This window comes from Periplaneta americana, chromosome 4 (genome assembly GCF_040183065.1).
Source record: "Periplaneta americana isolate PAMFEO1 chromosome 4, P.americana_PAMFEO1_priV1, whole genome shotgun sequence".
Taxonomy (NCBI): domain Eukaryota; kingdom Metazoa; phylum Arthropoda; class Insecta; order Blattodea; family Blattidae; genus Periplaneta; species Periplaneta americana.
Genome location: NC_091120.1, coordinates 37281243 through 37308430, shown reverse-complemented (window position 1 = coordinate 37308430; position 27188 = coordinate 37281243). Strand labels below are relative to the sequence as shown.

Sequence of the window (27188 nt, the reverse complement as noted above, 5' to 3'; positions counted from 1 at the left end):
GATCCCTCCCAAACGGCCTCTGTCATCATCATCATCATCATCATCATCATCGATTACATCATCAAGTATTGGGGCCGAATGGCCCGTTACAATCACAAGCCATCTCTTCCTAGAGTTCTCTTCCCCTTGGACAGTACCTAGAAATGTGACGAGGAATGAGATTCCTTTCCATGCGGTGAACATTTTGCTGCCAGTTAGTTCCGTAACTATAGATGTAATCCAAAGTAGGAGATATTTCAAGCCCTTGAACATCTTCGTTCCTCTTGCGGTCTAGTCTAGTATAGCCAGCTGTTCTTCGCAGGAATTTCATCTCGTTGGCTACTATTCGGGTTTTATCTCTTTCCCTCAAAGTCCAGGCCTCACAACCATAAGTTAGTGCTGGTCTTGTCAATGTTATTCAGGTAAATAAACAAACAACTGTCCCAAACATCCTACGCTCGTATTTTCCCACAGAGTCTGTCCAGAATTAAATTCCGCTGTATTTAGATGAAGAGCCATCAACCGACTAACGTTGAAATTGACTGCGAGAGTAAGAATCGATGCTGTTGTTTGCCTCGTGTGGAGACAGGATTTTGATCCGAGTTGCTTGCTGTTACACATTCTCCAAATCTAATTTAATATCCGGTTTTATCTTTTGACATCTGTCAAGTTTGCTTTGATCCAAAATGTGTCAAAATGATGGACAGATGTCCTCTCCTCGCCGTAATAATGTGTTATTGGATTAAATGCTCGCTTGTTTGCCCATCACATGAACGTTTGCGTGTCGAAGTCATAACAGTGAAGTTCGTATTCACTCGTTAATTACGAGCTTAGTGTTTTGCAGGCCAGTATAGAATCGATACAAAATTTACTCGTCGCCGTGTAGCCTTTCTTTCATGTAGCCATTAATCACACGTGGGATGGAGCAATTGTCTGCCGTCAAATAACTATAATAATCTCTACGCAGGTCCTGTCGTGAGGTATTCAGAGACCTAGTTTCCCACTGGTGTTTAGCTGTTCATCACTTTGATGCTTTAATCCCAGTTTATTGCAATTATCTGTAAAATATCGATGCGTCATTGCCATCAGCAGAGTGGAATTCGTAACAAAAGACAGGTACTTAGCCTATGTATCCTTATAAAATCAATAAATTAATCAATCACTCATTTAATCAAAATTTTCTATTAGGAAATAAAATACAAGGAAATATATTATTTTCCTTTATTATGGCAAAAGAGCCAGTGTTAATTAAATTAAACGAAGTAAACGCATGCGGCATTACCTATACAAGGTGAACCGTAAGTGTTGTCATTAATTTTAGAGAGTTATTCTTTGAGATATTTCAAACAAAAACGTCTAATACAATTTTTGCCCGTTTTTGCTTCCTTTTCGAGATAAAAAATTGTTTTATGTGAAACATGTTGTAGCGTGTTTTGGGAACGCCATTGATTTAATTCCCAACAAGTTCAGTCAATTTAAGAGAGCAGAAATGTTTTGAGAATATGGGAAAAGTGATAGTAGGAGGAAGAAAAATAAAGTGTACGTATAAGATTTGCTTATGATATGGCGTTGTTAGCAGAAGAGAAGATAATACTAAGGGATATGCTGCTGGTGCTAAATGACAGCTGTGAGCAATATGGAATGAAGATAACAGATCATGGTCATAGGAAGAAAAGTAAAGAAGGTAAACTTGCGAATTCTAAATGAGTTAGTAGAGCAAGCGTACATCTTCAGATACTTGAGGTGTACTATAAGCAGTAACATGAGTTGCTGCCAGAAAATCAAAAGGAGAATAGCAATAGCAAAGTAAGCTTTTAATAGAAAATGGAGCAACTTCTGCGGACCTCTGGAGAAAGAACTAGGGAAGAGACTAGTGAAGTGCTTTGCGTGGAATGTAGGATGGTGCAGAAACATGGACATTACGACGAAAATTGAGGAATTTAACAATGTAAGGTATGGAAGTACAGACTCCCCTTAAGAGCCTACTAATTTTGTCGTCAAAATTCGATTTTCAACCCCACCTTCCTTCCATGTTCCGTTTCATTCAGTGATATTCTCTCTCTCTCTCTCTCTCTTTTATGGAGATCCAGGTTTCGAAGTGTTACGGAAAATGTTGTACAGTCAATGTTCTTTGTTTGCTACGAAGATCTAACAACTGACAGTAGTCAATTCTGTTCCTTTTCCTTGCTCACATAAATGGCAATCGAAAATATCCTTTCAGATTTTGTGAACCTATTTTCATTTCAGAGAGAGGAAGATTACTTCTGTAGCTAAGATATGAAAGTTCATTTGTCTTCAGTGTAACGGGACATAACACACTGAATAGAATATTTTCATTAGCCTGTTAAAAAAGTCTTCAATGGTAGACAAGATATCGTCCAAAGTTTTCCTATAAGCTTATAAATGTGCTGAAGTATTTAAATATTGAAATGTGTGTGTTTGACGGCTGGGACACAAGCCATTAAAATAACAGCAGGATGCAAGTGGTTGGAGACGTACATATAGGCAATGCTGTCATGAGAGCCTTTGTTGTTATTAATGAAATTTATTAAACTCTAAATTTATTTAAACCGCAGCAAAGCACAAAGGAAAACTAACACCAGGTTAGTTATGTGTAATTTAGTTCTCTTGGCTATATGACGTTGTAATAACATATTCCGTCATTGTCTCATAAAAAAAGTGTATAGACCTACTCTGTTATAATTAGAAACCTGCATAATATGAGAAAAATTTTACTAAAACATTTAAGAAAAATATAATATAAAAATACTTCATTACTGAAGTTTATTCGTTAATAAGCCATTTGATCCACACCTGTGGAGGAACGGCCAGCGCGTCTGACCGCGAAACCAGGTGGTCCGGGTTCGAATTCCGGTCGGGGCAAGTTACCTGGTTAAGGTTTTTCCGGGGTTTTCCCTCAACCCAATATGAGCAAATGCTGGGTAACTATCGGTGCTGGACCCTGGACTCATTTCACCGGCATTATCACCTTCACTTCATTCAGACGCTAAATAACCTGAGATGTTAATACAGCGTCGTAAAATAACTCACCAAAAAATCCATTTGGAGTGGTTTTAGGAACATTAGCTTCTTGAGTTAGCGTGTAACACCACAGTTTAGTATATACAGTTACGAAGCTTGAGTTGTTGAGGATACTAGGAGCAATAGACTGTGCCGGTACTATTTCGCATTGTCTGTGATGAGGCGATACTGGCGATCCTAGTGGTTAGCAACTATCTATGGATGCATATTCCCTACGTATTGAGCTTCGTGACTGTATATACTAGACTGTGGTAACGCTGTTTGGAAAAGCGTTTAAGTGAATGTTACCCTTTCATTTTTGGCTGAAAGTTCATTGGGAACATAAAGAAATCTCAGAACAAGCCTTGAAACATTTAATGCCATTTCCCATGACTTACTTGTATGGACAGACATTTTATACTCTTTCGCGTATCAAAACTTGTTAAAGAAACCGGGTAAGTGCGTCGAAAAACTTGAGATTAAAGATAACTAACATTTGGTCTAAAAATAAGCACAAAAGAATTCCACCCATTTCGGAAATTTTGAAATATACTTTTTTTCTCTTCCAATACAAGGATATTATTCAAAGAATGTAATGAAATTAGAGTTTTTTTTTGGGTTGTGGGTTTTTCGGGCTACTGCCGCGTCGTCTCTGTTGCTAGAGCTGACGTTTCGACCGTCTTCAGAGTTGAGACAACGCGGCAGAAGGCCGGAAACCCACAACCTATGAACAGCCGCGGAAGCCTATGCCTCCGAAATATATTTTGCTTTACTGTTCTTAACATCAACTTTGCTGTAACATAATAATATAGACATCTAATTTTTTCCACAACATTATTTACATTTTAATTCAAATATAGGCCTATATGTAATATTAATTCAATTTTTGAAAATATAACAGAAATATCACTACTCATATTCACCTAATAGTAACCCCAAAATGTAACCTACCCATCATTCCATTGACGACTTTGAAGAGGTCCGTGAAAATATTGATCTATAGAATTGGGATTCGCAGTGTTTGAGAACCACTGCCGTACGTCATGTAGAATAATTGTGTAACTTCAGCAATAGGTCACCTATCATTATAGTCTTCTCATCTTCCGCATCAGTTCTGCCATCTGTCAGGAATGTATCGCAACTGAATGTGCTGCCCTCTATCGAGAGGAAAGTGCATTAGAGGCAAAACAACTGAAAAGTAAAAAACCTACCAAAAGGAAAAACAATAGAAGGTAATGGATTGTCAGAGTTACTGATATTTACCTAGCTACCTTCAATAATGCACTTGACCAAGTGTTGGGCCGGTAGATGTCTCACTAAAATTGCATTAATGTTGTTGGATGTCAGTAAAATTCCAGAAAACGAGAATTTCAGGCACATGGCTGGATGACTGAAGTTTTTTTTTTTTTTTTTTTTTTTTTTGCAACATGTAGTCGAATTCGGTATTATTCAGTGCTGTAAGTTTTTCTTACGATTAAAATGTAACATATTGGTTCTTAAATTTGTTTCGATACAATTTCTGTTGGGTCATGGTAAATTTGGACAGTCTCTTGCAAGATTCAAGATATAGAGAGAAGGAAAATGTGTGACGAGGAGATCAAAACAGTGAGACATATTGTATTTGAGTGCCCCTTATTCTGGTGACATAGACATAAATTATTGAAATTAGATCTGCACTTTCGAGGATATACATTCTCCAGTCCCTTGCAGAGTCTATTTTACAATAAAGTGTTATTTAAAGATTTTCTAATGTACAGTATATTAATTCTGTATATAAAGGACTTGGTGTATAAAATCAGTGTACGTGTACATAGAATTTTAGTGTATCAGATCTGTGTATTAGAACTTCAACGGATCGACATAGTGTACAGTGAACTTCAGTGAATATAGTAATTCAGCGTAAGAGTTCAGTGCACAGAAAATCAGCATATTAATTCAGTGTATATAGAACTTCCGTATCGTCATTCTTTGTACAGTATATAGCACTTAAGAATTCCTAGATATTTCAGTGATTCTCTGTAATGGTATTAGATATTTTATGTATTGTTTGTTTCTAACCTCGTATACTCACATGGGTTTAGTTTAGTTCACTAGTATGAATATACGAGCTATTCCATCTCAATTCGACCGAAATATAGAGAAAATTGACCTTACAATTTCTAAATACGATGAAACTTTTTTTGTACGTAGAGAACTGTGATACAATGCTTTGTGCAAAGTTTGAGGCATCAGAACTTCATAGTGTTTAAATTAAAAATATTTCAATTTATCGTATTTTCATAAAATTAGCAACTTTAAACTGTTGTAGCTCCGAAACCCTTTCACCCAATGATCAAAATCATGGTTTATTTTGATGCTGAGAAATTAAAGTTTATACTGACACATAAACAGATTTTCTTACTTTTTATGGAAATGGAGAAATTTAAGTTTTTCCTCATTAAGACTCCTTTACCTAGGAAAAAATATTTTAAAAATATATAGTTAGATTCCGCATTGAAAGTACAAATAAACACATATTTTTTACTGATGGTATGTTGATAAGAAAGTATTGAAAATATCAAATAAAGAAAATAAATAGTATGCGCGTGGACTAACCAGCTGACTGTGAGACGGGAGCTAGCCGAGACAAGCAACGTCAGGAGACAAACACGTGATATTTCGTCTAATAGCGCTAGCTTTATCACAAGTTTTCATAAACACAGGAGTAAAATGACGCCCAATGCTGGCTTATCTTCAGCTCTCGGCCAGTGCGTGCGGTATTGCGCCGTTTAAGTCCAGGCGTGTGAAAATAATCTATTTAATACCCTCGAAACTTATTGCCATACCACTAAGCAAATAATCCCGAATCCCTCTTAATAATGCAAGGTTTTTTCTCAATATTTTTTTTACATTTTTACAAATTGTCAAAAAGCCTAAAAGTAAGTAAAATCAGATTATCTGTCTCTCTGTATACAATAAAAATAGGGATTACTTCTTAACATAACCTACCAAATGTCAGCTTCAAAATGAGCTCCCGTTCAATGTTCTGCAGTAAATGGTTCCAGAGTTCTGGGCGCTGAAAGAGGCTTGTTTGTATAAAATGCACTAAATTTGTCGCTCAATAATACGAAAACCGTTTGACTTTCGATAGTATATTTTTGAAAATGCACTCTCCTCAGCACCTTGTATAAATAGGGAAAAAATTAGAGTATAAAAATGCGAGGTTTTTTACTGATCGATTTCATATGGAATAGCCCATACATATACATTGCTACAATGTCTTAAACATAAAACCTGATATACCTTTGGGTGAAACAGGGTTACCCATGCTGGATATACAATAAATAATAATAAAATAATAAGTTTTTCTTACAAATTTGTTAGTTATGAATTACGATGTAGTTCCACTATTGTTATTTATTGTGAATTAATAATATAAAACAAATATGTTGGGTCATTCTTCATCTGATCAACACGATGACAGGACATCTGTTCGAATACCGCGTAACGAAAACTGAGGAAAAAAAGAGAGGAACCCTGTCTCCGAATAAGGTAGATAAATTTATACTCCACTTCTCGTATTATGTTCGTCTCGCATTAGAAGAGACCTCTTTGTTTCCGGGAGGTTACTAGGAAAATCTTAAAGTACGAGGTGGGCCAAAGAAACTGGAGATTTTAATTTTGTTGTTAATAGTACATGGATTATTTTAGTAGGTTTAGATTCATTGTCATTTTTTAGCTTTATTGTTGCAATATATTAAATATGAAGCATTAGACTGGTGAGAATTTGCTGTAAAATATTATCTAAATGGTCAATGCGCAGAAACTGCTCGTACGGAGTTTCGCCGCCACTTTTAACTCCGTCGTCATGATCCTCTGCCCTCTTCACATAGATTAAAACCTGTGTTCGCAATTTAGAAGAAACAATTTCAGCACTAAAAAAAACCTCCAGGTAAAGAAAACTGCCAATGGTCGTGCGCAAACTATTAATGCAGCTCGTTATGTGATAATGATTCAAAATTTTTTAAGTGGTCAATTGAGAAGAAGTAATATTCGTATTAACAGGTCAACTTGGTTTCAGCAAAACGGTGCAACAACAAATACTGCAGCCATCTCTATGATGAAAATGCGAAATTTGTTTGGTAATCATGTCATAACGAGAAATTGAGATATTCCATGGCCTGCACGATCCCCCGATTTAACTGTATGCATTTTCTTTTTATGGGGTATCTACAAAGTGAGGTATATGCAAACAAACTGTCAAACATTAAACAACTGAAGACAGGAATTCGTGAAGAAATTTCAAACACCACAGTCGAAATGTTGCAAAATGGTATGAGAAACTTCGAAGAGCGATTACAAGAATGTATACACGTTGGTGGAAGGCATTTGAAGGATGCCATTTTCAAGAATTGGTGATTACATGCAAGGGGTGTACTATATTCTATATTTTCATATAATAGAAGTTAATGTAATAGAATTTCTAAAATTTCATTTCACTACCCGTTTCTTTGGCTCACCCTGTACATTGAAAGCATAACTAAAACAAATCATTAGTCAGAGTTTATTGAAAAATGTAATATTTCACGTACAAGAATGAATTTAATGATTTCTTTAATATTTAATCTTATTACATCCCATTTTAACAAAGTATGAAGATGTTTAGTGTTGATATCAATTGCAACTGAAAACTCAGCAAAACTATGAAATAATAAATGAATATACTGTATTATAGATATGATATAAGCATAATTAATGCATGTAACTCCACTTTCTTGTATTTATATGATTTGAGCTATATCATAAAGTTTTAGAATTGTCAGCTTCGTATGCTCACGGTTCATGTGAGGTGATCAAATTCCAAATATACTTCATATGTTCCTCTTTAATAAATTATGACTTTTAATCTTCTGTTATTAGCATATTTTATCGTCAAATCGTTACAAATAATATACTCTAAACCTTCATTATCAACTTCACAGAATCGTCCCCTTTCGTAACTGTTCCACTTTTTACAAAATGCATTTTAAAAAACATTTTTTATTATACTTCTGACAGTTAAAAGAAATAACAACACAAAATAATGTCAAGAAATATGTACGAAATGTGACTGTACATACATAGTTCTTACCATAAAGCAGCCAGCGAAACTCTTCCATCAGATTGTTTTGTTCTCAAAACATCATCAGGGGGCTCATTGGTTTCGAAGGCTGTACCTCAAACTTTATGTATTTCTTTTCTGCTAATTTCACAACAAAATAAACTTACTGTCCAATTTTCACGAGAAGATACCTGCGAGGGGGGTATGGTTCTTGCGGGGTGAGAGGAGAGGTTCAACTAGTAACTCAGCTCCTCTGAAGGGACAGGTGGATGGAGATGGTGTCATTGGCCGGCTGAGACAAACAAGGCTTAGTCATTGGCCGGCCGGTTCCATGTTGGGGAGTTGGTTGTAAAGGAAGGGGAAAAACTCACATTCCTTGCTCGGATCTTCTCCTGAAGTGCGGACTGTAGTAAAACAGGCGTAGTGTTTTGTCATTATGGTTGCATCATATTACAACGGTTGTACAGAAAATTTAAGAATAAAACATTTACAAATTTGCTTTCAGCAGTTCAGTAAATATATACATAATTAAAATACATAACTAGATACATCTTCAAATGAAGGGTATTATATGAAATTCATAAGTACATTAAGGCATACACTTAGGCCATCTTGACGAAGCTCTTCACAATCATAATTTGCATTTTATATACAGAAATTTTTAGTATGTTTTTCACGTTGGCTAAAATTTAATTAAAGCTAACAGACGATAACATGTAAGATAAAATCTACAAACCTTAACAATGAAGTAAAAAAAGTGACACAATTAAATTACGTACTTGTGTTCTTATACAAATACCCTTCTTTTGAATTAATTTCCACTTTATTTCCACAATGTTGAGACATAGAAATAGTTATTTTTAGAGTATCAGTTCAACCTGCAATAGTATTCAATTAAACACAAATTCATTAAATAATATGTTCTTTAAAAGAATAATTAATTAAGCAAAAAAAATGTAAAAATTCACCTTTGTTCTTGTGTTTTAAACTTACTCATTCGTGATATGACTTTGACTGTTTTATTTCACATCAAAATAAACCATTGCGGTATTCACTATAATTCAAGTCTTTCTAGTCCTTCTGAGATAATATACAAGTGCGACATTGGACGTATTAACTGTAAAATGTTTAACGTTTCCATAATTTTAGTGACTGTATACACAAAGAAGCACATTTATTCGTTCTCATTTCACGTTTATATAAGTTTTTATACAATACTTATGAAAATAAAGTAGATTCAATTCTTTCTGTCTTTCTAAAAATTCAGTATTTCACACGTAAGCACCACATATTCCAAATTTCACTATTAATAAAAATGTATTGGTACAAACTCACTTTAATCTCGATAGAGAAAATGCAAATAAGGCTTCCTTTCGTTTATCTCGCAGCATCATACGTTGAGAAGCACGATGATGGTCCAGAAATCGGAGAACACAGTCTTCTAGATCACTCTTTCACCACTTCTAATTGCGCAGGCGGAATCTGTAAAAAAAAAAAAAGGAGAAATAACTTGTAATTAAAGAGCAAACAATAAAGAAGTGCAGAAAAGATGTACAGTAATGAAATAAATCCATTGAATCGTTTCTTTAAACTGCTTAGGGCCGTATTAATAGACATTCTTAGTGCGGGCTTCCGGTGGATGATCAGCGAACTAACGTTTTTCGTATTCATAAACCAGTGTTAGCGATATGATATAATATATATGTGATGTGATGTGATGTGATGATATATGATATATGATATATGATATGAATCCTGTACAAGTAACCAGTCGATAGACGGGGCAAGTGTAGCACACTTGTAGCGCGGGCTAGCGAAATGTCTATGAATAGCACCCTTAGTGTTTTGTGAAATAGTCCGTCACAGTAATGTCAACAACACTATTTATCTCCCCCAACCTTCTACAACTTAATTCCGCATAACTTCTATAACCCTTACGCTATAAATTTACAATTTATAATATTATCGCTGATACCAGGTAATAATTGCCCATGACAATGAAGATCCTGATTACACTGGTCAACAAAAATACAAATAATTTCAAGGGAAAAATTGTTCCGGGGCCGGATATCGAATCCGAGACCTTTGGCTAAGCGCACCAACGCTCTACCGGCTGAGCTACCCAGGAACGCTACCAGATACCGCCTCAATTTTTCCCTTTTATATCCACATATCTCAAAGTGGGCTGACAAACAGTCAAACATTCAACATTGAGTGCACACAAACTCTGTGTGACTTGAATTGTGGTTTTCTGTTAACGAACAGTGCCGTGTATTACGCAAATCTAGCTTTCTATAACTCCCTATGAAGCTGATATGAATAATTTCATAAACAGGTATATACTTGGAAATTCTTTTCTTTCTCATAATAGCTGAACTACCCTAATTTTGGATTGAGAAAAAAAATGGCATTAGATTTTATTTATTATCTCTAGTTCTTTTTAGATATATTAACCTCAAATAGATGTAATAAAAATACACTTGGAAATTCTTTCTTTTCTAAAAATTGCTAAATTAACTTAATTTTGGGTTGATAAAATAAATGTTACATTAGAATTTGTTTCGTAAGCCTAACTCTGGTTTTATAGATGCATAACCTCAAATAAAAGGGCTTGATCACGTGAACGGCTTATCTTTGCTTGTCGCTTGTACTCCTGATCTGGGGTGTCTCTTGTCATTGTCCAACAACAGTTCGCAAAGCATAGAAGCGTTTCATTTTCTCTGATACCTTCGTTCGATTTTCGAAATGTCCCGATGGAATCGCTCTCCATGCTCATCATCACTGCACCACAGTTGTCAGGGAAGAAGTCCAGGTGAAAATGTAGGAAATGGGTTTAGAGTGACATGTTGCAACCTAATCGATGGTACTTTTCTAGAAATTATTAATAATCTCAATGTAGTTGTCAACTCTTCGATTTCCTAGGAATCCATGCACAATATCTTTTAATTGCTTCCCCTGCTATACAGAAACAATAAATTTTACAAAATATTAGCAACAATGACTCATCAGTCCTGTATTTAGTTATACCAACATAATCTCTAGAATCCAAATTTCCCTAGTATTAAAAAAAATACCCATGACACCTCAGATGTGCCAACACAATCTCCAGACATCAAATTTCATAAAAATTTATCTATAACGTAAATGGCTATATTTGAGAACTAAGAACTAACTAAAAGTTTTAAATGTCATTTTCGTTTTCTCCATGATGAAATGAATAACACATTAACTTGTAGAAAAAAAAGCACAATTGCATGACAAGATATTTTGAAACAGATAAGCAATTGTTGCGCTATTTGTCAACATATCCCCACTGGAATTGACACATTTGTCATTCCATGGGATCAATTTTTGTATCCTTGTGTCTTAGAAGTCATCCGCCTGGGATCGGAACCAGCGTTTGACAGCCGTCTGCACCTCTCTGTCGATCCCATGATATGACCAATGTCTCAGTTCCGGTGGGGAATATGTTGAAAAAACCTCAATAATTGCTGTGTCTGTTTCAATAAATTTTTCCAATGAAATTGTGTTTTTTTTCTGTTAACGTCTCCTGGCGAATTAATTTTTTTACGACTCTCGTAATTGCGGTCGAGTGACCAAAATTTGTATAAGCACTTCTTTTGACATTATTGACATGGTGAAAGAAAAACAATAACTTTATCTGCTCCCATCAGAATGTTTGCTTGTAAATAATATTTTCCGATGTAGCCAAAATGCTATCTTTATCAACTCCATCAACGTCAGACTGCCTCGCCAGTGATACGTTGTTTAATAACCATATAAATATAAATAAATCATAGTCATTGTTCTTTCCATTGATGATGATAATCAGGCTTCGAGACTTTGGACCCGATACAATAAGTTTACTGTGCATGCACTATAGGTTGTTGACTCGCTGCAGGTAGACAGAGATGTGTTGAGGTAACAACGTTACTATTTAGAGTAGAGTACGGTAGTAGTGGTAGTGGTAGTGGTATTGGTATTGGTATTGGTATTGGTATTAGTAGTATTATTAGTATTAGTATTGGTATTAGTAGTAGTATTATTAGTATTAGTATTGGTATTAGTAGTAGTATTATTAGTATTAGTATTGGTATTAGTAGTAGTATTATTAGTATTAGTATTGGTATTAGTAGTAGTATTATTAGTATTAGTAGTAGTATTATTAGTATTAGTATTGGTATTAGTAATAGTATTATTAGTATTAGTATTGGTATTAGTAGTAGTATTATTAGTATTAGTATTGGTATTAGTAGTAGTAGTATTAGTATTAGTAGTAGTATTAGTAGTAGTATTATTAGTATTAGTAGTAGTATTATTAGTATTAGTAGTAGTATTATTAGTATTAGTATTACTAGTAGTATTAGTCGTAGTTTTATTTTGCATGGCAGAGTTAAGGCCATGAGGCCTTCTCTTCCACTCAACCAGGTTTCAATAATATACATGAAATACAAAATTTGATTACAAAACAACACAAAAGAAAACACCTTAGAAATTACATAAAATATAGTAGAAAATTACAATAGAAAAGATCGGTTATGTAATATATAAAATAAAATAGAAGATTACACATAATCAAAATCAGTTACATAACATAAAGGGGAATATACACACTCACTCACACACACACACACACACACACACACACACACAATTTATAAGACCTAAAATGGGGAAACACACATATGTACATTCTGAAAGTAAATATACATTACACAATGATAATGTCAAAAGAATGTAAAAATCATTTATTCTCCTGCCTTTTATAAGCATTTGTGTTTAATTATACACAGTGTTAATGATGTAAATAAACATGTAGCAATTTTAATTTTTTCATTTATCCTATTGGTCGTCTTAGGAAGTGCAGTTACAGTACCGAATTGCAATGTATCTACTACAAGATACATTCTCAGTGTCTCAAACGTAAATCTTTTTCGGTTATCTGCCAAAGTTTCTACTGTAGAAAGCTGCGCTCTACGTCGCATGACGTGATAGGAGCAAAAAAGGAAAAACCTAACATCATTGCAGTCTCTAAGAGACAGACCTTTAATCTCGGGTGACTCTTGTCCACTAATTTGCTGTTTATGTTACACAATGTTCCATATCCGTTATTTTTAAATTGATTTCCACTTCTGTTTTACACGTTCAGTAACCGGCGTACTTGATGTCTCATTTATTCTCTGCATCATTTTCTAAATTAATTTGAGGGCTTCCGGCATCTCTTGCTCTGATTTTTCTAACCGTGTAATAGTTTCAGACACAGTTTGAAAATGGGTTTGTATGAAAACCAAATTATTCGTCAGAACCTTCAAATCCAGAGCGTTTTCCTTTTCGTATTTGTTGGCATTCATTCTACAGTACCCCCACCCACTGTACGCTTTACCACTATACTCAATACGCCGTTATGCGGATTTCCCACTGAACTGCTCTATTGGGTCCGAAGTCTCGAAGTCTGATGATAATATTCATAAATTTCAATATAGTATGAACCGATTTTTTAACACAAACAGATAGTCACATAAAAATGCAAAGACGTACGACTACTTATTTCTTGTGCATTATGTAAACACAATTCTTTTTGTTTCTTTTTCGCATTTTAACGTTCCCTTCATCTCTGAGTTGCTCTCCATAACTGTCTGAAACCACCCTCACGCGAGGGTATGAGACCTGGGTAAATATAAACTTTGCCTCTAATAATGGGATGAGGTGTGTATTACAGCCTTAACTTAATATAAGAGATTGCTGTAGCTATGTGTTAAAGCAATATAGCAAGTTGCGCGTTAAAGGTTAACCGCGTTTTCTGGCGCCAGGATTTGACAACACAGACTTGCCCTGTGTAAGCGAAGTACGTTTTCCTACATTAGTTTACCAGTCGTGGTGCAGTTTAATAGTGAAATGGAAAGGAAGACGGTAATCAGTTTCCCAGAATACCTTGAGAAAATTGTGCGGAACGAAGGAGCTAGACTGAAGCAGAATTTCTCGGCAAATCTTCCTTTCACTTACACCGCGTTTTTCAACTTTTTTTTTTCGTACTTGTTCATGCATTGAACTCAGAACTTGAAGCCATTTCTTCTTCGGTCATTCCTCTTTTAAATTTCCTTTCCATATTTCAATAATTTTTATTTCTAAAAAAAACGCTATAGGATGTACGGCACATTTAAAGTTCATAAATATCTAATGTTTTGTTTATGTAATTGTATTATTACTGACCGAAAATTACAATTCTTCGATTTTTATTATACAGGGTGATCTGTTTGGATATGGATAAAATAACACCGTAAAACATTTACTACTGAACATTATTTGTTGAAACTTTGTGCATACAACATTGAAAGATGGGAGATTCCTCAGAGCTCAACATGACCCCCATTGCGCACCCTGCACAACTCATAACGGTGATGCAATTCAACCCATGTCCGTTGTAACATAAGAGGAGTGATTTGTTGAAAAGCTTGAGTAATTTTTACTCTCAGATCATCAATGTTTCTTGGTGTCTGTGAATAGACAATATCTTTAACAAAACCCCACACGAAGAAGTCAGGAAGGGTTAGATTTGGGGAGTTTGTGGGCCAAGTCAAGAGATAGCTGCTTCTCGTACTGAGTTTCACTTGCGACTTTCTGCATGTTTTTTTTTTTTTTTTTTTTTTTTTTTTTTTTTTTTTTTTTTTTTTTTTAACACAGAATCTGTTTCTACAAATGTTGGATACCACAACATTAGTTAGTGTTAGTTGGGAGACCGGAGGGAAAAAGACCTTTCGGGAGGTTTAGACGTAGATGGTAGGATAATATTAAAATGGATTTGAGGGAGGCGGGATATGATGATAGAGAGTGGATTAATCTTGCACAGGATAGGGACCGATGGCAGGCTTATGTGAGGGCGGCAATGAACCTTCGGGTTCCTTGAAAGTCATTTGTAAGTAAGTACATTTTTATACAAATCTGACTTTCAGGTAGTAGCTCCCTGTAAAGCAGGTTTGAATAATTTCAAGGAAAAATTGTTCCGGGGCCGGTATCGATCCCGGGACCCTTCGCTTAGCGCTCCCGGGACCCTTCGCTTAGCGCGCGAACGCTCTTCCGACTGAGCTAACCCAGGAACTATACACGACACGGCGCGCTAAGCGAAGCGTCCCGGGATCGATACCGGCCCCGGAACAATTTTTCCTTGAAATTATTCAAACCTGCTTTACAGGGAGCTACTACCTGAAAGCCAGATTTGTATAATACATTCGTTACTGGAGGTACGTTAACAGAAAGCCACAATTTAAGTCACACAAGTATTTGCGTGCACTTGTAGTTGAGTTTTGGCGTCTGTCAGCTCATTTGAGTCGTGTGGATACAAAGGAAAAATTGTGCCGGTGTCGTGTATAGTTCCTGGGGTAGCTCAGTCGGAAGAGCGTTCGCGCTCTAAGCGAAGGGTCCAGGGATCGATACCGGCCCCGAAACAATTTTTCCTTGACATTATTCAAACCTGCTTTACAGGGAGCTACTACCTGAAAGCCAGATTTGTATAATACATTCGTTACTGGAGGTACATTAACAGAAAGCCACAATTTAAGTCACACAAGTATCTGTGTGCACTCATAGTTTAGTTCTGGCGTCTTGTCAACTCATCTGAGTCGTGTGGATACAAAGGAAAAATTGTGCCGGTGTCGTGTATAGATCCTGGGGTAGCTCAGTCAGAAGAGCGTTCGCGCGCTAAGCGAAGGGTCCCGGGATCGATACCGGCCCCAGAACAATTTTTCCTTGAAATTATTCAAACCTGCTTTACAGGGAGCTACTACCTGAAAGCCAGATTTGTATAATACATTCGTTACTGGAGGTACGTTAACAGAAAGCCACACAAGTATCTGTGTGCACTCATAGTTTAGTTCTGGCGTCTTGTCAGCTCATCTGAGTCGTATGGATACAAAGGAAAAATTGTGCCGGTGTCGTGTATAGTTCCTGGGGTAGTTCAGTCGGAAGAGCGTTCGCGCGCTAAGCGAAGGGTTCCGGGATCGATACCGGCCTCGGAAAAAATTTTCCTTGAAATTATAAGTACAATTTTGCCATTATATTGTGGTTCAAATAATTCTGCCTGAAATATTTAAGAAACCAATTTGTTAGCCGTTCAACAAAATGACGCAGTTCCTAGCTAGATATTTCCCCCTCCATTACATGCAGTATTATTGTTAAATATGTGTTGTGTTGTTTTCCACAGACTTATTTCATGGGAAATGATAGTGTATTATATTTATCGTAGGTTATTAAATAGCTGTCTTGAGCAGAAATTGTGAGTGAAGGAGAATCACCTGAGCTTAAGAGTGAAGTTCTGTTGTACATGAACTACTAGGTCTATACCGTATAAATGTTGTCTAGCGAGGTCAATTAATTTTCCTCTCAAGTGAAGACAAGTGCTGTACTAGCGCTTCCTTACGACAGCAAATAAAAGGAAACTAGCCGAAGAGATGAATGGCGAAGGGCTGCACAAAATGTATCAAATAAGAATCCATTGTATAGGACTAGAATTGGACATTCATGTCTTACGAGAAGTGTATATCCTTATCGTGAAGCAGAAAGTTGGAATGAAAACTCCGGAGAAAGAACAAGTTCTCTCGTGAAGTGTTGCGAGGAAGATTAAGAACCTAGCTATGTATAAATTTCATACTCGCAAATTTTAGAGCGTCCGCCTCTATGACTGCATGGATAGACCTTGAGATTCTGAATCAAGTGGTTCGAGTTCGATTCCTGGCCTGGACAATGATTTATCTCCTTTCTACGAGCCTGGGCCTTTGTCCCACCTCTTGTGCCGTCTACGTGATGTCTCTACATAGTCATGAGCATGGATGGGCAACTCGTGCTCCCAAAGTGCTAAAAAACCTTGAAAGAGAGAAAGGCAGACGGAGTCAGCTGCAGCAATTACAAGTTGTTTGTAGTTTCGATGCAAAAGCCGCGGTGTTCTCTGGCAGGTGATCGTGATATCTATTCCATGATTTGAATTTCAGAATGACGCATGGTACAATAATTATAGTAATTTTAGACAGACTATACCTGAACACATAACAAAATTATATTATTTTCTAGCTTTGTAAATTAGTTTAGTACTAGAAATACAAACTGAATACAACTTTTTCAAGATACAACAAATATAGCTGCAACACTTATTTATTATTACACTATTTGTTAATATTTCTTATTATATGTCTTATTTGAAACGTAGAATTCTAGAATTTACAAGTCTTTATACATTAAAGAGTACTCCTCTGTTCTCAGAAAGGTAATAGTCTGTATTCGCAAACAATAACAAATTCAAGGTAGTATTTTTTACATGTCACGGAAGACGAAATAAGCTCACTTCTGAGCTCTTTCTGTACATTGAGAGCTTTTACACTTCTTTCTTGTATTAAACTCTGCCTCAAGCACATACAGTATATATGGAAGCAAAGAGTATATTTGGGAATTCTGACTTAGGCAACATTACGAACAGTTCGATTCCTGATTTTGTTGGAATGTGAGTGACGTGCTGTTCTGTAGATTTATTAATTCAAGCTATAAATTTTCAGGATTTTCTGTCGGCGTAAGCCAAAATGATTTCAGAAAAGTTTCGATTCCTTGTCAATTGTCACTGTTTCTCCAAACTTAGCAATGAATTCTGCTATAGGTCTTGAAGTAGGGTCTTATATTTGATAAGAAGATTTTATTATCACTCAAGATAGTTTATAGTCAAAGAAAGTGAAGTTGTCTATTTTCTACATGATACTACCACATTTCAAATTTATCCATAAATGTTCTTGGCCAGTCGATCATATGTCGTGCAATTCTGTAACTCGCACGCACAACGTGCTAATGATATTTGATTTCAGTCTCACCTTGTTGATATCTCATTTTTACCTTCAGCTGTTCTAAAGCAGATGCAGACAGTATTTCTTACTAAAACCTTCACTGTTTATTTGTAACATAAAATGTAATGCGTAAGAAAGTGTAATAGAATACAAGCTTTACCTCTCTTCTTAATAAAAAAATTGTTTTTTACTCGTAACTAAAGGGAAATGATCTGGGAATTATATTGTTTTTCACTTAAAACGAGCCGCCACTTACTGCAGACGCGATGAACTTGTGTCTTGAAAGAACCGCACACAGACAGTATAGCTAGTACAGAGTCCGTTTTACCTGCACTGAGATTGTGTTGACACTTTGAGAGCACGAGTTGCCCACCCATGGTCATGACCATACGGTCAGGGATGTCAGCAATTTGTGTGTATCTAGTGTGGGTCTAAAGATATTTTCTCCCTAAACTTATACCACATTGGCTCACAAGCCAGTAAATTAAAATGAGGTAAATAAGACAAAGAAGGAGTTTTTAAGAAGTTTCAGTCCAAAACAATAGGATTCCTAATATTGACCATTCCCAGAGAAAATAAAAGAACTTGAGAGGAAAATGTAGTTTTTTAAACTCTGAATTTGTTGAGTCGAATACACTAATACATAGTGTGAAAACCAAGACTTTTCTTTTAAATTATATTAATTTTATGTTGAAGGATGAATGGAAGAGAGAAAAACTCTCCGGCACCGGGATTTTAACCCGGGTTTTCAGCTCTACGTGCTTGACGCTCTATCCACTAAACCACATCGGATTCCCATCCCGATGCCGGATTGAATCCTCTCAGTTTAAGTTCCACCTCTTGGGTTCCCTCTAGTGGCCTACCCTCATGCACTGCGTCATGGATGTATGACAGTGGCACAATGTCCACACATGTGCAGAGGTGCACTCGTTATGAGTGACTAAGTGGCCGGAATCCGACGGAGTAAGCGCCGTCTTAAATCACTAAGTGATTATTTTTCGCATATCATATATTATTACGATGTACCGAAGTACATATGATATTTCCGTGCAGAAATTCTGCATCATATGATGGATGAGGGAACCCAAGAGGTGGAACTTAAACTGAGAGGATTCAATCAGACATCGGGATGGGAATCCGGTGTGGTTTAGTGGATAGAGCGTCAGCACGTAGAGCTGAAAACCCGGGTTCAAATCTCGGTGCCGGAGAGAGTTTTTCTCTGTTCCACTCATCCTTCATCATATGATGACGCAGAATTTCTGTACGGAAATATATGTACTTCGATACATCGTAATAATATACTAATTTTGACAGATAAAACAATTGCATATCTTTTTTACTTCGTTAATCAACGACGCTGTATCATCTAATAGATTATTTAGCGTCGATGAGATTGGTGATTGCGAGATGAGGCCGAGGATTCGCCTTAGATTTGGGAAAACCTTGGAAAAACCCAACGAGGTGATCAGTCCAAGCGGGAATTGAACTCGAGCCCAAGCGCTACTCCGGTTCGGCAGGCAAGCGTCTTAGCTGACTGGGCTACGCAAGTGGCCAAAAAAATTGCATAAGCCTATCATTAGATCTTTAACACATCGTAATATTCGCAGACTGAAACAACTTCTGCGAAGTAAAAAATTGATCTTGTCTAGTTAAATTTCTTGTTGTATTTTGTGATAGTAACACAATCCCATGATTCTTTCTGTAATTCAAGAGTGTGATCTCAAAACTCTATCAGTCCATTTGGCCATTTTTATAATTTTTCACATGTTTGAGACCTCTACCACCATATTTTAAACTTATTTTCTTCAAAACCAACCTCAATCCTTGTGTAAAAATTTGTGTAATTGTGCATGTCACTTGAAAACTCGCTCAGTCCGTATACCGGTGGATAAAAATCTAGCCCAGTTCTTTCATAAAAATGGACTGAACGCGTTTTGAGATTATACTCCTCAATTGCACTATAATAAAAAATTGGCTGCCGCGTCTAGAATATACTGTCTGAAAAGTTTTTCTCTATTGGGTGAAAGAATATATTGCACAGGACGGAAATTCAATTTCACACGAAGTTTACGAAATGGATTTTTTTCTCTTCAGCTTCTGTCAGAATATTTTCCTTTGACAAGATAATGAATGAAAACTGTTCAAAAGCCCATGAAGTAACTCTTTATAAACAACAAAAACAACACCCTTTGTCGAGTAAGTATCGTTTATGCAGAAGAGCGTACCACGTCGGTGCTGTCCAGTAATACAAATTGTCTTGTAGATCCCTCAACGTTGTGCCTGTCTGTAGAATATATCTGTAGTGTCGTTGAAAAAATTATCATAGTCATAAAATAAATATTCTACCTCTATTATAGTAAATTCAGTTAGTTTATGTCTAGGAAACATGGAGCTGACTTCTTCACATAATAAGATTCTAATTTTGTGACGTAAATTTCTTTCACCAATAGGTGTTGTAATTCTTGACCAATTTCGTAATGTAATTACGCAGTTCAAGTGAAGAGAAATGAATTTATAATCTGATATTTTAGTGACGTGAAGTGTGTTTCTACAGCTTAATGGTGAAAACACTGCCAGGTTTAAATATGCTAATCTTTCTAAAACCCTTACTTGCATCTTCCTCGTCTTCAAAGAAGTAATTACAAATTATATTTTCAGGCTTCAAAAGTCAATGTATCTAGAAAAATTACTCATCGTGTTGGACGTAACTATTCAACTACGAAAGTCGATCTATAAAATAAAGTTTATTCCTTCGTTAAAAAGGGAGAAATCTTATAATTTCTAAAGTACTTCAACCTCACCAGATATTTAAAAATGATCAGAGTCGATTTGACAAAGAAGCTCATAGTTCACATAAGGACATTTCGCGCTAAAGGAGGTAAATTTGTCCTCGCTTTGGTGGGTTCGGATACAGTACTTCTCATTCGTATATGATTATGCCTAAGGCTTCATTCTCCCTTGTAGATGTTGGTCGCAGAATCAAATGGATAGTTCTCTAACAAATTTCAAAATCCACCTAAAATCAAGGCCTATGCGTGTAATAGTGCGAGTATGACCAAAAAAAAAAAAAAAAAACACCTTTATGCCTTCCTTCAAAATGTCTTTCGGACTGTCAAAGAAGAAATGATTCTCCTGATATTGTCGGACCATCGGATCTATGTCCCTTCAGCGCTGTCGTCGTTCTTGGAAAAGTTAACGCCTCTACTCACCCCATTCCACCCGTTTCTCTCCCACTACGTCAAACAGCAGGCCACGAACCTTGCCGAATAGGGGTGTTGTCAAACTTACGTTAAACAGTGTCATGTCTCTTGAATATTGCTTATAATACTGTAAGGTTAATTATTACTTATTCATAATTTAATTTAAGTAGGTCTAATGACGCTGATTGACTTATGCAAAATGCTATTACTTAATAATATTTCTTTCACCACTACGTGCTACAGTACTCATGTTGAGTTGACAACACTGGACTGCAAGTGCAAATAAACTGTCCCGCAAGAAGGCTCAAAATTGTGAGTAGTGGGGGAGAGAAAGAGAGAGGGATAGAAAAGAGAGAAATAGGAATACAGGGGGAGAAATGAATTGCCGAGGATGAAAAGGAATTAAGGTTACGGGGGCACAGATCCGATGGTCGGACTATCCTGGTATGGGTATAGTAATAAAGATGAATTTTCATTAGAACAAGTGCCTGGAAAATTCACTGAACTTGTCAACCTCTCTATGTTTATTTCTTCCATCCATACAAGAATATTGTCAGTTACAAATATATCTCATTCTAACACCAGATTGCAATATATGGCATAGGAATAACTTTATCAAAATGGAAGCACTTTTCACTTTCGCTTCTCGCTTTCAGTCTTTAATCAAATATGCTTCCTACAATGTGAATGAAGAGCCTACACCATTCACGACTCCTATGTAGTATACTGTTTTAATGTAGTTCGTAAAATGACATTATTTAGAAGTTCTTTGCTTGAAGTAATAATATTATTTGTATGTAATTTTCACGGTCAGGAGAGAGTTTTACAATCGTCTATAGGTACATCTTAAGTCTAATTAGTGTAATATGTTACTAGTCAGCGATATATACAATGAAGGGGAAAAGGAACTGGCAGCCCTATCCCGTTATCGCCTGTCTCATTTGCATCATGAGTGATGTCTTATTGGTTTATTGATATTCCATTTACTATATTTCTCTTCTTTTTGTAACTGCAAGGGTTTTTTATCGCACCAAATAGTAGTGGAATACAGCAATAATATTTTAATGAAGCACAGAATGTTCACATATACATTAAAATCAGCATATTTTTATGTAATTATTAAATACTCTGCATGTTTGTTTATAATGTCAATAATATAAAAATAATGTCTCTTTTAAAATTGACGGGTCCAGTGAAAGAAGGGGACAAGCCACAAATCCTGATATGTAGAATATTTCAATAGTTCACTGGAATTTTTACCTTTCATCTGAGTCCAAGACTAAACAATATGGATTAGAACCGGAGATAGATGGATCTAAGGAATTGGTACAATTGATTTTTTTTTTTAATTTCGTAATTTAATATTTGTCGAAATTCGATTTCTAGTTATTCACGGATAACACTTATTTTGGAGTTAAGTGTCCGAAGAATTGAAAAAATGGAGATAGTAATATGTAATCTTGATAGGTTTCAAGTGGAATATGCTAGGGCAGGAAAATGAATCAAAACAGCTTCAGTCAAAAAAATAATAAATAATAATAATAATAACAAAGGGACAGTAATACCAATAATAAATATAAAGAGTACTATTTGAAACCAACGCGATTTCTATGAGAACCTGCAGCTTTAACAAATAAAAGTTTAGGCACTCTGCATACGGAAATCCGCCAGCCGAAAATGCTCCTTTGTTTAACTCGATGTAACTCGGAAACTAGTAAAGATTTTCAATAGCAACTACTAATTTTCATTCTTTCTAAACATTGTCGCTTTGACCACCATCTAAAGTGAAAAAAAATAAAATAAAATAAAATAAAATTGCCGCTTACGAACTTTTTAGATGTCAATGTATATTTTCAAAAGGTCACTTCGGAGTTAGTAGGTGTATTTTTTCTCACTTTCCAAGAAATATATTTAGATTTTTTTCTGTGCTTTCCTTAGACATTTATATATGAATCCTAAAAATTACAGCTCGATTGATTGAATGTCATAGAAGCTACGACATGATAATGTTTAACAGTGCTGCAAATAAAGTCCTCGCTTGCTAGCTACAGGCTACCCTCCACTGATCGCCCACATCAGCTAAAGAAGCTTTCTCCCTCTCCTTTCTGTACCACCGTGCACACTCCGATACACTCCTTACCCGATACCCATTTCAGCGAGTGTTGACGAGCACTGCCCTAGACAGTGTTCCACTCGACGACCGTTGCTTCCACGTACCATGTAAACTGCTTTTTAGTTGTCGCTTGCACCACGGCCTGCAGACTATAAATTTACTCGTAGCAAATTAAAAGTCTTAAAAATAGAAGGTAGACTTGAAAAGCACACTTGATAGTAACGTGATCTCATCGGTATTCAGGTAGGCGGGGCATTCAAACAATTACAACCCCTCCACACAACACACTTCCTTTCCAGTAATGGACACAGTACACTAAATTCAATTTGCACTCTACATCGATTCACAGTATGTCCTCGTTCTCGCTAACTTCGTTTAAGTAATTCATTAGCTTCCTACTACTTTGTTTTCTTACTGGGTCGTTACGTCTGCTCTAACAAAGAGTGTTGAGGATTCAGGTGCATACTTTATAAGAGATGTCTCAGCTAATTTGAAACATGACAATTTAGAAACGTCTCGATAGAAGCAAATTAAACGTAAGATACTGTCTAGTATAATTATGCTAGACAGTTCACCGCTAAATGTACTGACTTCCATTCGAAATGACGATTCTTAGTTAAACGTATGTTTATTTCTTTGTCTAGAACAGTCTGTGGTTCCCAAACTTTTTGAAGGCGCGACTCACTTTTGGATGAGATCAGTTTGCGGCCCGTCCATTGCTGTACCGGTTCTTGACTCCATTTCAAAAATACAAATCCCTGTAAAATCGTAAACAACTATATACACAATATTACTCAAAACCAGTGGATACCCACCCGAAGTACGAAGATTTTTTAGTATTTTCGGAAAGAAACTCAACAACTAAGACAGTCACAGATGGATACTGAATCCTTTGCGTCCAACGGGCTGAAATTCTAAAAAATATGAAGGGAAAACTCATTGAAATATGTAGCTACAGATGGAATGTTACACCTAGATATTTTTTTCACAGATCGTTGACCAGTTTTGCATCAAAAGAGTACCTCGAGTTTGCAAAAGGAGCTCTTAAATCTTTGGTAACATTTTGTAATCTCGTATTCATGCAAATTAAGTTTTTTCGTCTATGATTACCATCAAAAGAAAAGCGAGAAATCTCCTTGAAATTGAAAATGATATCACTGTATGTGTATCGAATACTTAGCCCAGTTTTGATAGCTTTACTTACTTACATGGCTTTTAAGGAACCCGGAGGTTCTCGGTTATGTCAGGATCGGTGTCGTCGACCATATCGGAGACGATGCTTTCGATCGTGTCGGTATCGGAATAAATATTACCGAATGTGTCAAAGTCAATGTTGTCGATCGTGTCGGTTTCGACCTCGAAGATCATGTCAGTGTCGATATCATCGATCGTGTCAGTGTCGATGTCTGCGTTCGCGTCGATTTTGTCGATCGTGTCTGTCTCTGTTGATGTGAATTCAGTTGCTGTTGATGTCGCCGATCGTGTCGGAATTCATGTCGCAGATCCCTTCGGAGTCCATATCGCCGAACGCTTCGGAGTTCATGTTTCCGATCGTGTCGGAGTCCATATCACCGATTGTATTGAAATCGAAGTCATTGGTCATGTCCTTCTCGACGTCGTCGATGATGTCAGTGGCGATGTCGTTATACTCGATCGGTCGGTGTAGGCGATGGTGTTGTGAAATTGATGTTGATGTCGATGATAACGTCCTTCTAGAGTTGGCGATGGTGTTAACAATGCTGATGATTACTTCAATATTAAATTACGAATTTACATTGAAACAATTGATGCAGAAAGACTAAAAATTGAAATTTATAGTTATCAACATAAAATTGGAAGTGAAATAAAATAAAAATAAATAAACACGAGCTAGAACACCGATGCAGATTCATGTACAGCTGTCAAAAAAAAAAGTGGCCGCACTCGTGAACAGCGAATATTTTCAAAGTCCACTTCGGGTCGCGGCGATGTTACACGATGCATGTGCTTGTACAAGGAGTTCCGGAACTATGAAAGTGTTCCATATCTACGCCTCGTGGACCAGTGGTAGAGTGCTTGTTTAATGATTCAAAGGTCGTGGGTTCGGGCCTTCTTCAAGTATTCATTTTATTTTTTAATCTTTCTTTAGCGATGTAAATGATATTCAAATTATCATTTATATCCAGTTATCGTTCTTTATGGATATCACGTTATTTATATTTTGTTATCGTTCTTTAGAGATATGAACAAAATTCAGGTCATCATTTGTATTCTATTATCGTATTATAACGATATGAATAATAATTATTATTGTATTTCCAATGGGGGTTAGCCGTATTTTACATATGTATGTTAGAGCTATAGTTTTATACACAAAAAAGATAAGCATAAAGAGAAATGGAAAAGAAAATTAAATTAGCTTACGCGATGTAAACAAAACATAAATAATCCGTAAATTAGGCATTGCGATTGCAAAACAAATATCAGGTATCAATTTGTAACCTACAAAAACATTAACAACACACATACGTAACACTTCTATAACACAAATATGCAGCTTTCCGTACCATACATCATAAATTAATACACAATAGTCACACAAACACAATCAAACCATAATTACGACATTGCGACGACATCAAGCATCACATAACTGACTCACATACATAACAAATCAAGCATCCGTTACAACACATACACTTCAACATAGTAACCACACTTTTAAAAGTTACAAATTTGGCTCCAAGAAGAATAAATAGGACACTGTTACTAATTACTATTCTTCTACAATTCCTTAAATACATCTGTAATAAATCTGTGAAATTCCGATATGAATAATATTCACGTTTTTTATATTGTTATCGTTCTTTAGCGATTTAAATAATATTCAAGTTATCATTTATATTCTGTTTTCCTTCATTAGCATTATAAAACAATATTCAAGTTATTTATATTGTTATTGTTCTTTCGCAATATATTAATTAAACAAACCGATATTTATCATTTATATTCTGTTATCGTTCTTTAGTGAGACTGTATAAATAATATTCAAGTTATTTATATTGTAATCGTTCTTTAGCGATATAAATAACAAATTTAATATTAGGTTTGGAAAAATCCAGTTGCATAATACAGGTATTAGTTTTTCTTTTTGTATTATTACATACAATTGAACCACAATAAAATGAAAAGGAGTAACGAGGAATTGAACCTGAGACGTTGACATCTAAATTCCGACGTTCGTCCGCTGAGCTACGAGAGCAAAAATGTGGAAACATTTTTGGAAAAATTGGCCCAATCACACTCTAAGATCTTCTGATGATTCGTAGAAGCTAGTCCAGGATGCGGGGGGCAAAGGCTAATTGAGATTTCCCGGTCTCTGACCGGGTCAAACATCCTGATAGAATTAATATTTAACCCTTGCCGTGACTTTCGGTGAAGTCCAGAGGGCCCAATTAGTCAAATTCACTCTCCTCATCTCCACGCTTGGGCCCCTTGGAATTTAATAAAATGCGAAAGAGATTGTGGTGTGCGGAAAGCAACGGGATGTTACCGCATTTAGGCCTATCCTTCCTAAGAAAACTGCAAACATGAACAAAGGAAGCTTTTAATAGAAGAAGAAGGATCTTCTGCGGACCTCTGGAAAAAGAACTAAGGAAGAGACTAGTGAAATGCTTTGTGTGGAGTGTGGCATTGTATGGGGAAGGAACATGGACATTACGACGAAATGAAGAGAAACGAATTGAACCATTTGAAATGTGGATGTGGAGAAGAACGGTGCGTGTAAAGTGGACAGGCAGAATAAGAAATAAAATGGTGTTTGAAAAAGTGAGTGAAGAAAGAATGATGCTGAAACTGATTAGAAAGAGAAAAAGGAATTGGTTGGGTCTCTGGTTGAAAAGAATAATGGACGACATTAGGATATGTGGATCATATGCGGAGACTAAGAGGAAGGCAGAAAATAGGAAAGATTGGAGATTGCTGGGTTTGCAGTTAAA

At 36.0% G+C, this 27188-nt stretch overlaps 1 protein-coding gene across 1 annotated transcript in view; it reads right to left on the bottom strand.

The window, feature by feature from the left end:
* Positions 1-7537: 7537 nt before the first annotated feature.
* LOC138697712 (neuropeptide F receptor-like) overlaps positions 7538-27188 on the bottom strand; it is a 469909-nt gene continuing 450258 nt past the window's right edge. The window contains exon 4 of the mRNA XM_069823191.1: positions 7538-9562. The gene's annotated coding sequence lies outside the window, so the exon portion shown is untranslated. The remainder of the gene's footprint in view (positions 9563-27188) is intronic.